General features: G+C 35.8%; 1 protein-coding gene across 47 annotated transcripts in view; it reads right to left on the reverse strand.

Moving 5' to 3' along the window:
* The window catches only part of MAP2 (microtubule associated protein 2), a 263,444-nt gene that overhangs the window by 134,903 nt on the left and 115,382 nt on the right, over positions 1-13,159 (reverse strand). For 41 of the 47 annotated variants that reach the window (XM_031451870.2, XM_064485019.1, XM_064485017.1 and 38 more), the window contains exon 3: positions 1,392-1,456. The gene's annotated coding sequence lies outside the window, so the exon portion shown is untranslated. Of the gene's footprint in view, positions 1-1,391; positions 1,457-1,726; positions 2,071-13,159 lie in introns of those variants that run through there. The other 6 variants (XM_031451871.2, XM_031451867.2, XM_031451869.2 and 3 more) reach the window with 4 other exon arrangements.

Raw genomic sequence — 13,159 nt, forward strand, 5'->3', positions numbered from 1 at the left:
TAATTTCTGAGGGAAAAAATGCAATATATTTCCTATATCTCTGAGACAAGCCTATTAGATTTTGTTCAGTATCTGAAATAATGCAATTTCCCCTTTTAGGACACACTGAATTATTTTAATGAATTCATTCTCCTATGCAAAAACATTATGTGATGCTGCCTCCACTCTGGAAGTGGGGTGACAATGGCACCTGCCCCTTCCCTCTCTCCCACAATAACTACCCACAGCAGCCAAGCCCTTGATAAGTGCTTGTGGAATGAATAAATTAAGCTTCTCATAATTACACATTGCAGAGAAAATTAAACAAGGACAATGTATTTGTCTCCTTCAACTGCTACAAATATTCACCCTTACAGGTGTACACTTGCATACTTCTAGTATTTCCAGATCAGGAGTTAAACGTTAACCATTTTTTGAGTACATTAAAAACCTAACCTTTCTGCATAAAGTATTTTGGACTGATAATCTTCAGGGGAAATACTATGTGAATGCCAAGGAAAGATTTAAAAGATGCATTGATCTTCTTCTCAGCAAGGCAGAAAAATGTCTTCCATTTTTCAAAAGGCTAATTACAAATACTGGTTTTTATTGACATGAGTATATGTTAAAGTCAAAGACAATCTTCAAGAATTAAAGAAAAAGTAATACTCATAATCAGCGCCTCCAATCAATACACATCCCGATGCTGAATTTAAGGATTAATATTTTTCATGTAAGGCATAAGGCCCAGAATCAATGATTCAACTCCTTTCACGGTGAGATGACAGATTACTTTCTTACGCTGTCAATGCCGAATGAAGCATATGTAAAATCGGGTCCTTTAGTAACTAATAACCTTGGCCTTTAAATATATACAGTACCGAAGACTGAAGCATCGGTGAAGAAGTTACCATGTTTTATTCGCAAAACCCAACAATACTGAGTCATCCCTGGGCTTTCCTCTCCAGGGCTCATTCTACCTGGGAAGGGCAAGCCATTTGAATTTAGCCATTTAAAAAATATCACTTACTAGCAGGATTCTCTCAGATAAAATCATGACTCAGTGTATTTCTCTTAAATTAAAATGATTAAATTTTTCATTAAGATAGAGAATTTTGGACATTAAAAAAAAAACTGTTGCAATAATAAAAATCCCCCAATAAGCCAGACTGTTGATATTTGCGAACAACTTTCAATACAGACAAAAAAAAAACACAATTCTTTAGACAGTTTAGGAACAAAACAGCCTTGGATAATGGCATTCTCTGCGTAGCAAGTTATACATGCTATAGACAATGACCAACGTAGGCTTAAGGATAAAAGACCAACCATAGAGAGATTAATTTAAATAGAACATTCCAAATCTTCTCTGATTTTCCCTCATTTAAACATCCAAACAAAACATGTGGTACCTTTTAATTTTCTGAATGAGTAGTCCCCAATCAATGTTTCTTCGGTTAGAGACAAGCTGAAGAGTCTACCGAAACAAAAGAAAAAAAATTCACACATAAATTTAGTAGCTAAATATTGAAAACTGTAACTCACCAGTAAGCAAATTCATTCTTTATATCCAGATAATAAATCTAAGTCTTGAAATCTGTAGCACAAAAAAACGCAGTACTTGAATTTTTAGGAAGCCCAAGAAGGAATTTTAAAGCATTTTACTTTGAAAGAATATAAAGCAGATCCTTTGAAAAACGGATTAAGCATAAAACAAAATAAAAATTTAAAAAACCCAAACCATTACCAGCGCATATGCAGCGATACCACCCAAGTCTAGCCTTTGAGAACTGCTGCAGAAGCCCTCTCCCTGAGTATTATCTCCGCGGGCTGGCTGTGACTCTCTAGCTCCAGACAGACGCAGTCTGCAAGCCACCAGCTCCTGTCTGTGTGTGTCGGGGAAAGGGAAGCTGCAAATTAGAAAAAGTCCCCGCAGTGGCGAAAAGGAAAATAAGGCGAGTGGGAGAGGGAGAGAGAGCTCACTAGCCTCAGAATTTTCCAGAATGATGACAAGCCACCCAGTTCCGCCATCATTCACTGACAATAAGATGTAGCCCTGGCGTATGATTTAGCAGTTTGCACAGGGGCTTCTGGTATCAAATGCCTGACAGGCATCTTAATTGCCTCCATCCAAGTGTGTCCCCAGGAGTCGAGTCTATAAGCCTATGAATGTCATCATCTGTTCTCCTTTGTGTTAACGCCAGACACACACACACACACACACACACACACACACACACCATGTTTAAACAGAGAAACTCTTTTCTGGCATATAGGATTACAAATAAGTTGGGCTACCCAAACTGGACATGACTAAACTAAACGACAGTTTATGGGAATTTTTATTATCTGCATTCGTGACATCAGAGATTCTTTGATGTTTTGTCATCGACAGATAATGACATATTTTTAAAGCTGAGTATCATATATTGCTTATTTAGATTCCAAAATAAATAACTGTGTTCACGAGAGAAATGTGTATATTTATATATATTTTCCTGTGGAAAATTCGATACCCTTGTAACTGTGATAATTACGCACTTGGCAATGGATTCCTTATGAGGGAGAATGCAGCAAAAAAACAAAGAGGATTTGGAAACCAGGGTTGATTGTGATTTCTGGGGGCCATCTATTTTATTCCATTTACATACAAAAGCAAATGGAGGTGACAACCAGCTTGAGTATTGGGACTTTGCAGTCCCTGAGGACCAAGGCAGGGAATTGAATCTCTGGCGTAATCAGTAGCCCCTTTATGTTAGCAACTGAAATTAACAGTTGAGTATCCTTGTTTTACAGCGCCCTTTATGTAGGGAAGTTACGTGTGGAATAATTCCCTACATTTATTTCCTGGACAGAAAGGATGGGGAAAATGTTAATAAATAAATAAATTCTGGCAGTATTGTCAGCTCCCTGCATCAGTGACTGGAGCAAGATTCCATGTGTACCAAAAGGGCCAGCTGTGAAGAAGGTTGCTGGGAGGGAGTATCACCATAGTTACCGGAAACAGAAAGTAGGAAAAAAAACAAGGTGATGACAGAGATGGAAGGAGACTACAGTGGAGGAAATTTAGAGGCAATGATATGCTTCATTATTCTCCTTCTGGAAAGAATCATCTCTTTTAAGCTTTATATTAGATTTTGAATGTATCTGGATGAATTTGCATTCTCTGTCAGTCACCTTTCTTCTCCATTTTTTTTTATCACCAGCTAATTTCACTTTCATAATTTTGGTTCTTTTGTGTAAGATGGATCCTGCTACACCTTGCCTCTGATCATTTCCTAGATTCATGAACACCACCCACCCTAGTCCACACCCTTTGTTTCACAGAGGAGAAAGCTGAGTCCCAGGGAATCTGACCAAGGTCACAGAGCTGACTGGAGGTCCAACAGAGAGACACCATCCCAGTTTCCTGGTTCAGGTCCCCTGTTTCTCTTCTTTCACCAACTGACTTTCTTTCTGTGCTCTCTTCCATTCTGTTTGCAAGCAAAACAGATTCCAGAAACATCTTTTGTCTTTGATTTTGTAAGCCTTCTTTTACTTGCTAAAGCAGCGACCTTCCTCTTTAAAATTATGCACTGCAATCATTCTGAGGACTAGCGTTGCTTAATATCCGTGCTGTGCTGTACTGGAGGTCTGCAGAATCTGGGGTAATTATGTCACTGCTTTTCTTTCATTTCTAGTCTGTCAAGCAGAGGAATCAAGCATGATTGCCCTTTTGTGAACCTATCTTGTCGAGCCTGAACTTAATCATCATATACTAGGCACTCTAGCATCCCTGGCATCATTCTTTCTGTGAGCATGAAATTGGGCAATCGAATTGAATCAGCCTCCCAAGTTTCCTCCTAGTTATGAGAACCTTCCTGGGGTTACCCAAAATAATGAAGCTGAAAAATTAGGAGCGCATGTAAAATTAAAACCAAAAACCAAAAAAACCAAAACCAAAACCAAAAACAAAACACACACACACACACACAAAACAACCAAACAGAAAAAACCCACTCAGAATAACCACTGGGGGGCGCAAGATTTGTTAAAAATCTTTGTGAGTTACTTAGTAAAAAATGAGTAGGATTTTGACCTTGATGTTTTACCAGTTATTTCCTTTCTAAAATGTTCTTTCAATATTCAGTTCTTATGATTCATTGCTTTTAGGTTAACTCATTGATAAGGAGAGTCATATTGCCTTTTTTGATGTCTAACATACCACCACTACTGCCCTGTGCCCAGTGTGCCGGCTATAAATTAATCACAGTTAAAAAAAAAAATCACCACCCTCGGTAATAATTACAAGAAATTTCAGGTTTCTTCAGGTTTCAGTGAATCCTATGTAGTGGTTAAGCTTCTTTTCCAAAAAGTGTCCCTTTAAATGTGATCTTTCTATTAAATGTCTATTTTGTCTTCAGTGATTTTTGGACATTAAGGTTATTTTTCAAAGCAAATATTTTGTTTTAATATGCTGTCCTCTATTGTTCACTTCTGAGCATAAAAATGATGCACAAGACTGTCATTTCTTGAAACATGAGTCACAATTTTATCAAGATCTCACAAAGCACATATAATGGTCTTGGTCAGTTTAAAAAAACAGCTCAGCTTCCAAAGATATGTAATAGTCTTTGGGAGTCATTTAATATTTGAGGATACCTGGTGCAGTCAATGAGAAGGGGTAGGTATATTCTTTTTCTTTTCTTTTTTTCCATTTGTTTAGTGGGAGGAGCTTTTACTTTTAACATGTCAGTTGTAGAATAAGCACTGTATGTAAAGTATAATTCTTGCCTTTAAGTATGTTATAATCTGAGAATTCAAGATGATTGGGACTTTCATGATTTTTTATGTTTATGCTTATGAACCACAACTGTAGTCTAGCACGATTTGTCAGTTAACCAATTTTAATCACACACACACACATATTTCAGACACTTGATAGGTTCTAGGTATGGGAAACAAGGGAACAACATTTCCTCCTCAAGGAACTTCAATCATAGTGAGGGGAACACAGAAGTAAACAGAAGTCCAAGTTCACACTCCTTTTTCTCACTCTGATGAGACATCATGTCTCTGTCCCTCTGTTACATCTGCTTTACTTCAGATCCTGATCCTTATGAATCTGATTTAATTATATCTCCAAATTCAGTTAGCTTACCCCTGTGGGTCTTCTGGAAAACTCTTGGTTTCATTTCTTAAGTATATTGGTCTATGTATTTCTGTTTCACTCTTTAAGTTTTTAAATTTTTTAATATTATATTTATTTATTATTATATTACTTAATTATTTGACTTTGGTGGGGGTGGGGGAGGTAGTCAGGTTTATTTATTTTTAAACAAGGTATTAGGGATTGAACCCAGGACCTTGTGAATGCTAAGCATGCACTCTACCACTAGAGCTATACCCTCCCCCTTCTTAAAGCTTTTTAGGATTATGAATAATGGAGGTATTTCTTCCTTACTTCCTTGAAGCCTTTGGTCATATATCATTTTCCCAACCAGGGCTTTCTTAACCACCATTATGAAAATTGCAGCCATGTCCTTCTCACAGCCCTTCATCCCCTGCTCCATTTTCCCCTTTTTCCATAGCACTTATCACTTTCTGCCATACCATAAACTTTTACTTATTATGTTTACTATGTATTACCTCCCTCACTCTCCTGTTCCACGAAGGAAGTCATTTCTATATGTTTGGAGCACAGATCTACCCAAAGCACCTCTAAGACAGTGCCTGAAACACAGTTGCACTCAAAAATATTTTTTGAGCAAGTAAATGTGAAAATCACATTAGTGGATGAGTAGGAGTATTTAAGCATAAGAAAAATCTTTGGAGTCTATATTGATTTCCTTGTTCTATATATTCAGTCTTCCTTATGAATATTGTCTTTCATTTGTACTATAAATCATCCTTTCCCATGGAATCAATATTTTTTGTAATTTTCATGAAAGGATATACATTTATTTAAAACAGGGACTTGTCTGGTATTGGGAAAGCTGGACAGTTGCATGTAAATAAATGACGTTAGAACACTCCATCACAGCACATACAAAAATAAACTCAAAATGGCTTAAAGACTCAAACATAAGACAGGACACCATAAATCTCCTAGAAGAGAGCATAGTCAAAACATCCTCTGACATAAAGTGTAGCAATATTTTCCTAGGTCAGTCTCCTAAGGCAATAGAAATAAAAGCAAAAATAAACATATGGGACCTAATCAAACTTATTAGCTCTTGCACAGCAAAGAAAACCATAAACAAAACAAGAAGACCAAACTATGGGCTGGGAGAAAATATTTGCAAATGATATGGCTGACAAGGGCTTAATTTCCAGAAAATACAAACAGTTAACACAACTCAATAGCAAAAAAACCCAAAAAGCCAATCAAAAAATGGGCAGAAGATCTAAAAAGACATTTCTGCAAAGAAGATATGCAGATGCCCAACAGGCACATGACAAAATGCTCAATATTGCTAATTAGTAGAGAAATGCAAACAAAAACTACAATGAGGTATTACCTTACACCAGTCAGAATGGTCATCATTAAAAAGTCCACAAACAATAAATCCTAGATAAGGTGTGGGAGAAAGGGAACCCTCCTACACTTTTGGTGGGAATGTAATTTGGTGCAGCGACTATGGAAAACAGTATGGAGATTCCTTAAAAAACTAAAAATAGACTTACCATATGATCCAGCAATCCCACTCCTGAGCATATGTCCAGAGAAAAATATAATTCAAAAAGATACATGCACCCCAATGTTCATAGCAACACTAATTACAATAGTCAAGATATGGAAGCAATCCAAATGTCTACTGACGGATGAATGGATAAAGAAGATGTGGTGTATATATATATATAACTTAGTCATAAAAAATGAAACAATGCCATTTGCAGCAACATAGATGGACCTAGAGATTATCATACTAAATGAAGTAAGTCAGACAGAGACAGATACCATACGGTATCACTTACATCTAAAAAAAATGACACAAATGAACTTATTTACAAAACAGAAACAGACTCACAGACATAGAAAACAAACTTACCAAAGGGGAAAGGGCAGGGAAGGATAAATTAGGAGTTTGGGATTAGCAGATATAAACTACTATATATAAAACAGATAAACAACAAAGTCCTACTGTATAGCACAGGGAACTATATTCAATATCTTGTAATAACTTATAATGAAAAAGAATATATATGTATAACTGAATCACTATGCTGTATACCAGAAAGTAACATAACATTTTAAATCAAGTATACTTTAGTAAAAAACTAAATAAATAAAATTAAAACAGGCACTTGCCTTCTACTTTCTTTGAATTCAGCAAAGTATCTAGCATGGGGCTATCAGCTCTTAAATTCTGAGAAAGAGCTTGTTTGATAAATCATACACCTATTGGTGTTAAATATGCTAAATTTTATTTTTTGATTATTAATTAATTTAATTATTAATTAATAACTTTAAATTAAGTTAGAATAATTAATAAATACTGTCTCATGGCCAAAATGCTTTGAAATGGCTTTTTTAAAATTGACTATAATTACTATAATTTGTACTTTAAAACATTAATAATAGAAATAATAACTATACCATTATCTAGTACTCTTAAATTTCTTATTCTAAATGTATTTCTTTCTCTCAGGTGTACACCTAGAAATGGAATTAGTGGGTCACAAAGTAGACATATATTTAGCTTTACTAGATGCTGCCAAACACTTTTCAAAGGTGCTCATACTAATTTACACTCCCACCAGCAATGTATCACAGTTTCAATTGTCCTATCATTATAATTTTCAACATCTGAAGATGTTTATAAACTACATTTATTCCCAGTGTAGTTCTTCAAGAGTAATAAGATTATGACTTGATGAACTGAACTAGCAATTCTTTTTAATAATAATAATAATAATAATAATAATAATAATAATAATAATAATAATAGTAATAGAATATTACGGTGCCATTGGCTTAGAAACTTTGTTTGCAACAAATTTTAATCTATAGTGAACATTATGCAAAAGGGTTCTGGTATGAACATATTTTACAAATGTGACATGTAACCATGGCTGCATAATGAAGGCCCTAAGATGGTTATGTGTAAGGTTAATTAGTTGTAAGGGGATATTTTCCTTAAAGGGAGAAGATATTTTACATGGACTTTAAATTAATAGGCGACTGTGAAGTGAAAAACAGTGAAGTGAAAAGCTGTGCAGTAAAACGTGTATCTTAGGAATACATCAACCAGTCAAGCAACTGCATGTCTGTAGCAATACACACTGAACTGCACTGCTGTGACAACAACACAGGCAGTGAAGGTGCTTCCTACGCTGTTCCTTTCACACAAACCCCTTGCCCACTGACGCCTACCATAATCACCAGTTTATTTCAAGAACAGTCTACTTCTTTTCTTTCAATCCAAATCTTACATTTCCTTTTTGGTCCATTTGAAGTTCTGTCCTCTTTTGGCTTCCGTGAACTCTCCCAGCACACAGCGCCACAAAGCTCTTTCCTTTCTTAAAAATCATCATAATATCAAAAAAAAATCACTGTGATAATATAATGCTTAATATTACACATGGCCTCTGTCTGGTCTTCAGCTGTTTATGCTCGGTTATTCTAATATTGACCAAATAAAAAAGCACGAGATATGATTCTAACATAAATGATTAAGTTCCTATAATGTGTCAACCTCTTTGACCACATTATTTTATTCAACAACTCTGAGAGTTAGGAACCTCCATTTTACAGTTGAGGAAATAGGCCCAGTTAGGTTTAGTAATATGCCAAGGACACACAGCTGGTTAGCAGTAGAACGGCAATTCAGTCCTGGACGTCTGAGCTTACTAGTTTGTAATTCAGCTTAACACTTCTAAGGTATCAGAAGAGGAGAGAGAAAATAAACAGACAATTAAGAATTTTCCATTTTTCTAAGACAAGTTCTTAAGGTAGACTATGGATTACTCTAGCTGAGCATAAAAGAGATAGTATGAGAAACAAGAATTTTTACATTCAGAATTATTTCAGATTCCATCAGTTCATATTTAAATGATGTACATCTGTGAACACAAGCATTCCTATAGTTGAGGAAGACACTGTAATTTTTTATTTACTCTCTGGTCTCTTCTTGGTAGCATATATAGAGTCACATGCATGAGATATATGCTTATGTTGCTTTTTAAAAACTTCATTGTTTGACAATTTGAGTTTATTGTGTATGTTTTTAAACACCTTGTTACAATTAACCTATGTCTTAGGAGTATAGGTTATAAGAATAAAATACGTCTCACATAGTCAGTCACTAGCTCATTTTATTATATCAAATTAGAAATAATCAAATACCATGGTGAATCTTAAAGGTTACATCAGGGATCATCATATCACTATCATATTATGTAATGCATGTCTTATCTAAATTTATTTATAGTCAAATTTTGGGTGTGGGTAATTTTCTTCCAAATAACTCCATTCCATCCACCAAGTCTTTCCTTAAATATTACCTTCTCAAGGAGGCTGAACCTGACCACCCTATTTAATACTGCAATCTGCAATTCCCTGTCTTAATTTCCTTTATCCTACGTTGCATAATACTTGTCATTTTCTAATACACTATATAATTTATTTATGTATATTCTTTATTGTCTATCTCTCCTTATTCATTTGTAAGTTCCATGAAGGCAAAACTCTTTGCCTATTTTGTTCACTGATGTATCCCAGGTGCCTGGAACTGGGCCTGGTATGTAACTGGCACACAGTAAGTATTCTTTGAGCTCACACCTGCAGGAATAAATAACTGAAATTGTAGGACTAAAACTCATACAAAAAGCATGAATTATCTCCTAAAAAACCTGAATTCTGAGCCCATCAATTGACTACACTTAAGTTTCAGAAATCACTAGATTAAACACATGGTATAAGTGTTTGATTTAGTTTATGCCTTGGTTAATATACAAGGTTTAGGTTTTTCATCTTTGGCATATTCATAGCTATTTTGAGTACATCATTTCTTTTCAGATTTTTAAAAATAGTTATCTATGTGAAATTCTAGTATTTTTTTTTCACTTGCTTGCTAATCCCTAGTTATAATTTGCATATTTAGCTTCATCTTTCCAGTCACCTAGCAGTTGACACAGACTGCTTCCTTTCACCACCAGAGACACAACCAGCCCATGGGGAAGCCGTATTTACAGGAGAAATGGGCAAGCCATAAAAGAAAATTACAAGAATCAGTGCTGCGGAATTCTCACTTAATACAATTTTTGTTTAACAGTCAGTCAAGCGGAATCATCTTCAGGAGTTATGAATTTCTTGACTGACCTTCCTGGAAGTAGGAAGTGAACCTGCATTTTACCTAATGTCTCCACAAGTGGGAACACTACAGTTTAATGGAAGACTGGATAACACAAATCAAATGCCGCAAAATCAAGTGCTGTGTTGCGTGACATTACAGCTTAAGTCCTGATTTCTTTCTGAAAGCTGCTAAAAGGAGTTATTTTGTTTACTGTTCTCCAAGCTCTGAAGATTGAGTTACTTCAATATTCTAAATCTTTGTCACTCCTTCAATACTCGGCAACTTTGCAGAACTGGAAAGCTCGCAGTAATTGAGAGGTCAGCTAGTGCCAATCCATTTGAATTCGGCAATCTTTAACATTGACATGACTAGATTATTCTGAAAAGGCTTAAATTCTGCAAGCTCCTACAGCATTTCCTCTCAGTGTTTAATATTCACAGTTCAAATCATAAAACATCTGCTGTGATGGTTTAATAAATGCAATGTTATAATTGAAATGATTTCTGAAAATGTATATATTACAAAAATTTATTTTGTGAGTAGCTAAAACCCACATTCTGAAAATTCATGAAATCCATGTTTATTTGATCTGCTGTTTAAGGGAGAGAAGACTCCAGGGTGACATCCACCAAGAAAAACATAGGAAGTTTCTTAGTCCCTATCATTCCTCTTCCTTCAGTCCTTGTGGCAGGGGTCATTACAGATGGCAGGAGAGAAATAATGGACCATAGTACTAAGAACTGTGATACAGGTCTTTACACAGTTTAAATAAAACAGTGTGTCAGAACTACACACACTTTAAATTTTGTTTTTAGAATACATTCAATGGTATATCTAAATGTGCACTCAGGTCCTAAACCCTCTTATTGATTGGGGCCAAAGAATATAATGATGGAGAGCAAATCCCTTATGTGCAAAGAAAGGGGAACTATAATGATGAAAGAGTAGGGGCATTTTTATGTTTCATCCTATCTTTAGATTTCTAAGCTGCAAAAGACACTAGATAAAAGGTATACTGACTTTTAAATTACAAGGAAATATTACACATGATCAATGCTTATAAATGAATATTCTTTCTCAACAGTACCATCCAGTTGGTTAGAAAGAGTTCATGTGGGAAGGATTCTATATGGCAATGTTTGAAATTATAGTGTATTTATAATATCATTTTCCATAGTTTTGTGGTTTTTCCCCCTTTCGCTTCTAATAGCTAACATATATTTGAAGAAATAAGAGTGTTTTATTTAATACTCTGGAAAAAAAATTACTCAAGATTTTTATTGTAGACATTGTGCATCTATTGTGACATTTTTCAAATGGATTGTGAAAATATGCTCTTTGCAAAGGTAGTCATTGTAACATCAGGACAAATGAATCTGTCTGGAAAGAAATTTCCACATCCCTGAGACCACTAACTTTTCTCTTAAACCACCACATTCTTGTGATTTTTTCCCTTCCTCTCCCATTCTTTATGCCTTGCCTACCATTTTTCAACTCTTCCTTCTCCTTTTACCCCACAGTCAGGGGGAGCATGGTCAAGGAAACAGGAAAATATCTAAGGAATTATTTAGACAAACTTTCCTCTACCAAGGTCCTACGGTTTCATGTTAGTTGAGGGCCGACTCTATGTGTTTCACACCAGTTTCTTTCTGTGATCTCTAGTAGACTCTTTTTGCATTGGTGCACAAAAAATAACGTTAATTTGTTTTGTGAATGTTGGCTTAGAAAAAAATGGAATTGGAGATGGGGGGAAAAGTGTATGGTTATTATGGTTACTGGGCGTTGTACCACAGCATGGTACCTATTTATTTTGAACCCAACAGAATCAAAGATGTAAAGAAAAGGGAACAGAATGCCCAACTCATAGATACCTTCCTCTGGAGCACCTATGGGCACACAGATGCCATATGAGAAAAAAGAAGAAGGTACCTCACATGACAGGTTTCTTGACAGCAAAGGCTGATTATAACTTTCTTATAATTTCCTCTTTTAATTCGGAGCTGCTTACTAAAATGTACGATTGATCAATTAGCTGATGAGAGAAGGAGAAGTGGAACCTGTGTTAAATGCACCAAAAATGCACAAAAGGAAAGCTCAAGAAATTGGCAGTCAAGACATTCCATTAAAAGTCAAGTGCAACGGGTAGGAGGGTATAGCTCGGTGGTAGAGTGTGTGCTTAGCATGCACGAGGTTCTGGCTTCAATCTCCAGTACCTTCATTAAAAAATAATAATAAATAAATAAATCTAATTACCCTCTCCTCCCTCCTCCCCCCAAAATGTCAAGTGCAATGAAAGAGAAACTTGTTTTACAATAGAGGAAAACTAAAAAAAAAAGAGAGAGAGTGAAGTGAAGATGATAAAAAAAAAAAGCATAGAAATGCTAAGACTGATGCAGTGCTATGTGCATCACCTGAAGAAAAGAAGGAAATGAAAACTGATGATGTGTGTTAGGAGGCTTAAGACACTCAAATCAAAAAGGGGAAAAGAAAGAATGTGGGAGAAGGGCAGAGAAGAGTTAGAGGAACAAGCGCTTTGGAGGCAAACAGGGTTTCATTTGTAAACCAGTGAGCCAGTCTGACAGGTGAGGCAGCCTGAGGCACTTGAAAGACCTTATTCAATGGCTGGCATTACTGAATGCCCAGCTGGGTCTGAACAAGAGTAGTTTTAAACAGGGACACTGTTCTAAAGAAATCTTAAGTTTCATGTGCCCTCCAAAGCAGCCTTATAAATCTTGAACAGCATCAATCTTCACCAACCACCTGCAATCAGCATTACTCCAGAATTTGCTGGACACAGCAGGTCCTTGACAGGGAATATTTTAATTTGGATGGCTGGCCCTCTACTCAGGATTTACATGTAGTGATGATATGCAGATGAGCTCACTTCAGTCTCATCAACAGCA

This window comes from Camelus dromedarius, chromosome 4, assembly GCF_036321535.1.
Source record: "Camelus dromedarius isolate mCamDro1 chromosome 4, mCamDro1.pat, whole genome shotgun sequence".
NCBI lineage: Eukaryota > Metazoa > Chordata > Mammalia > Artiodactyla > Camelidae > Camelus > Camelus dromedarius.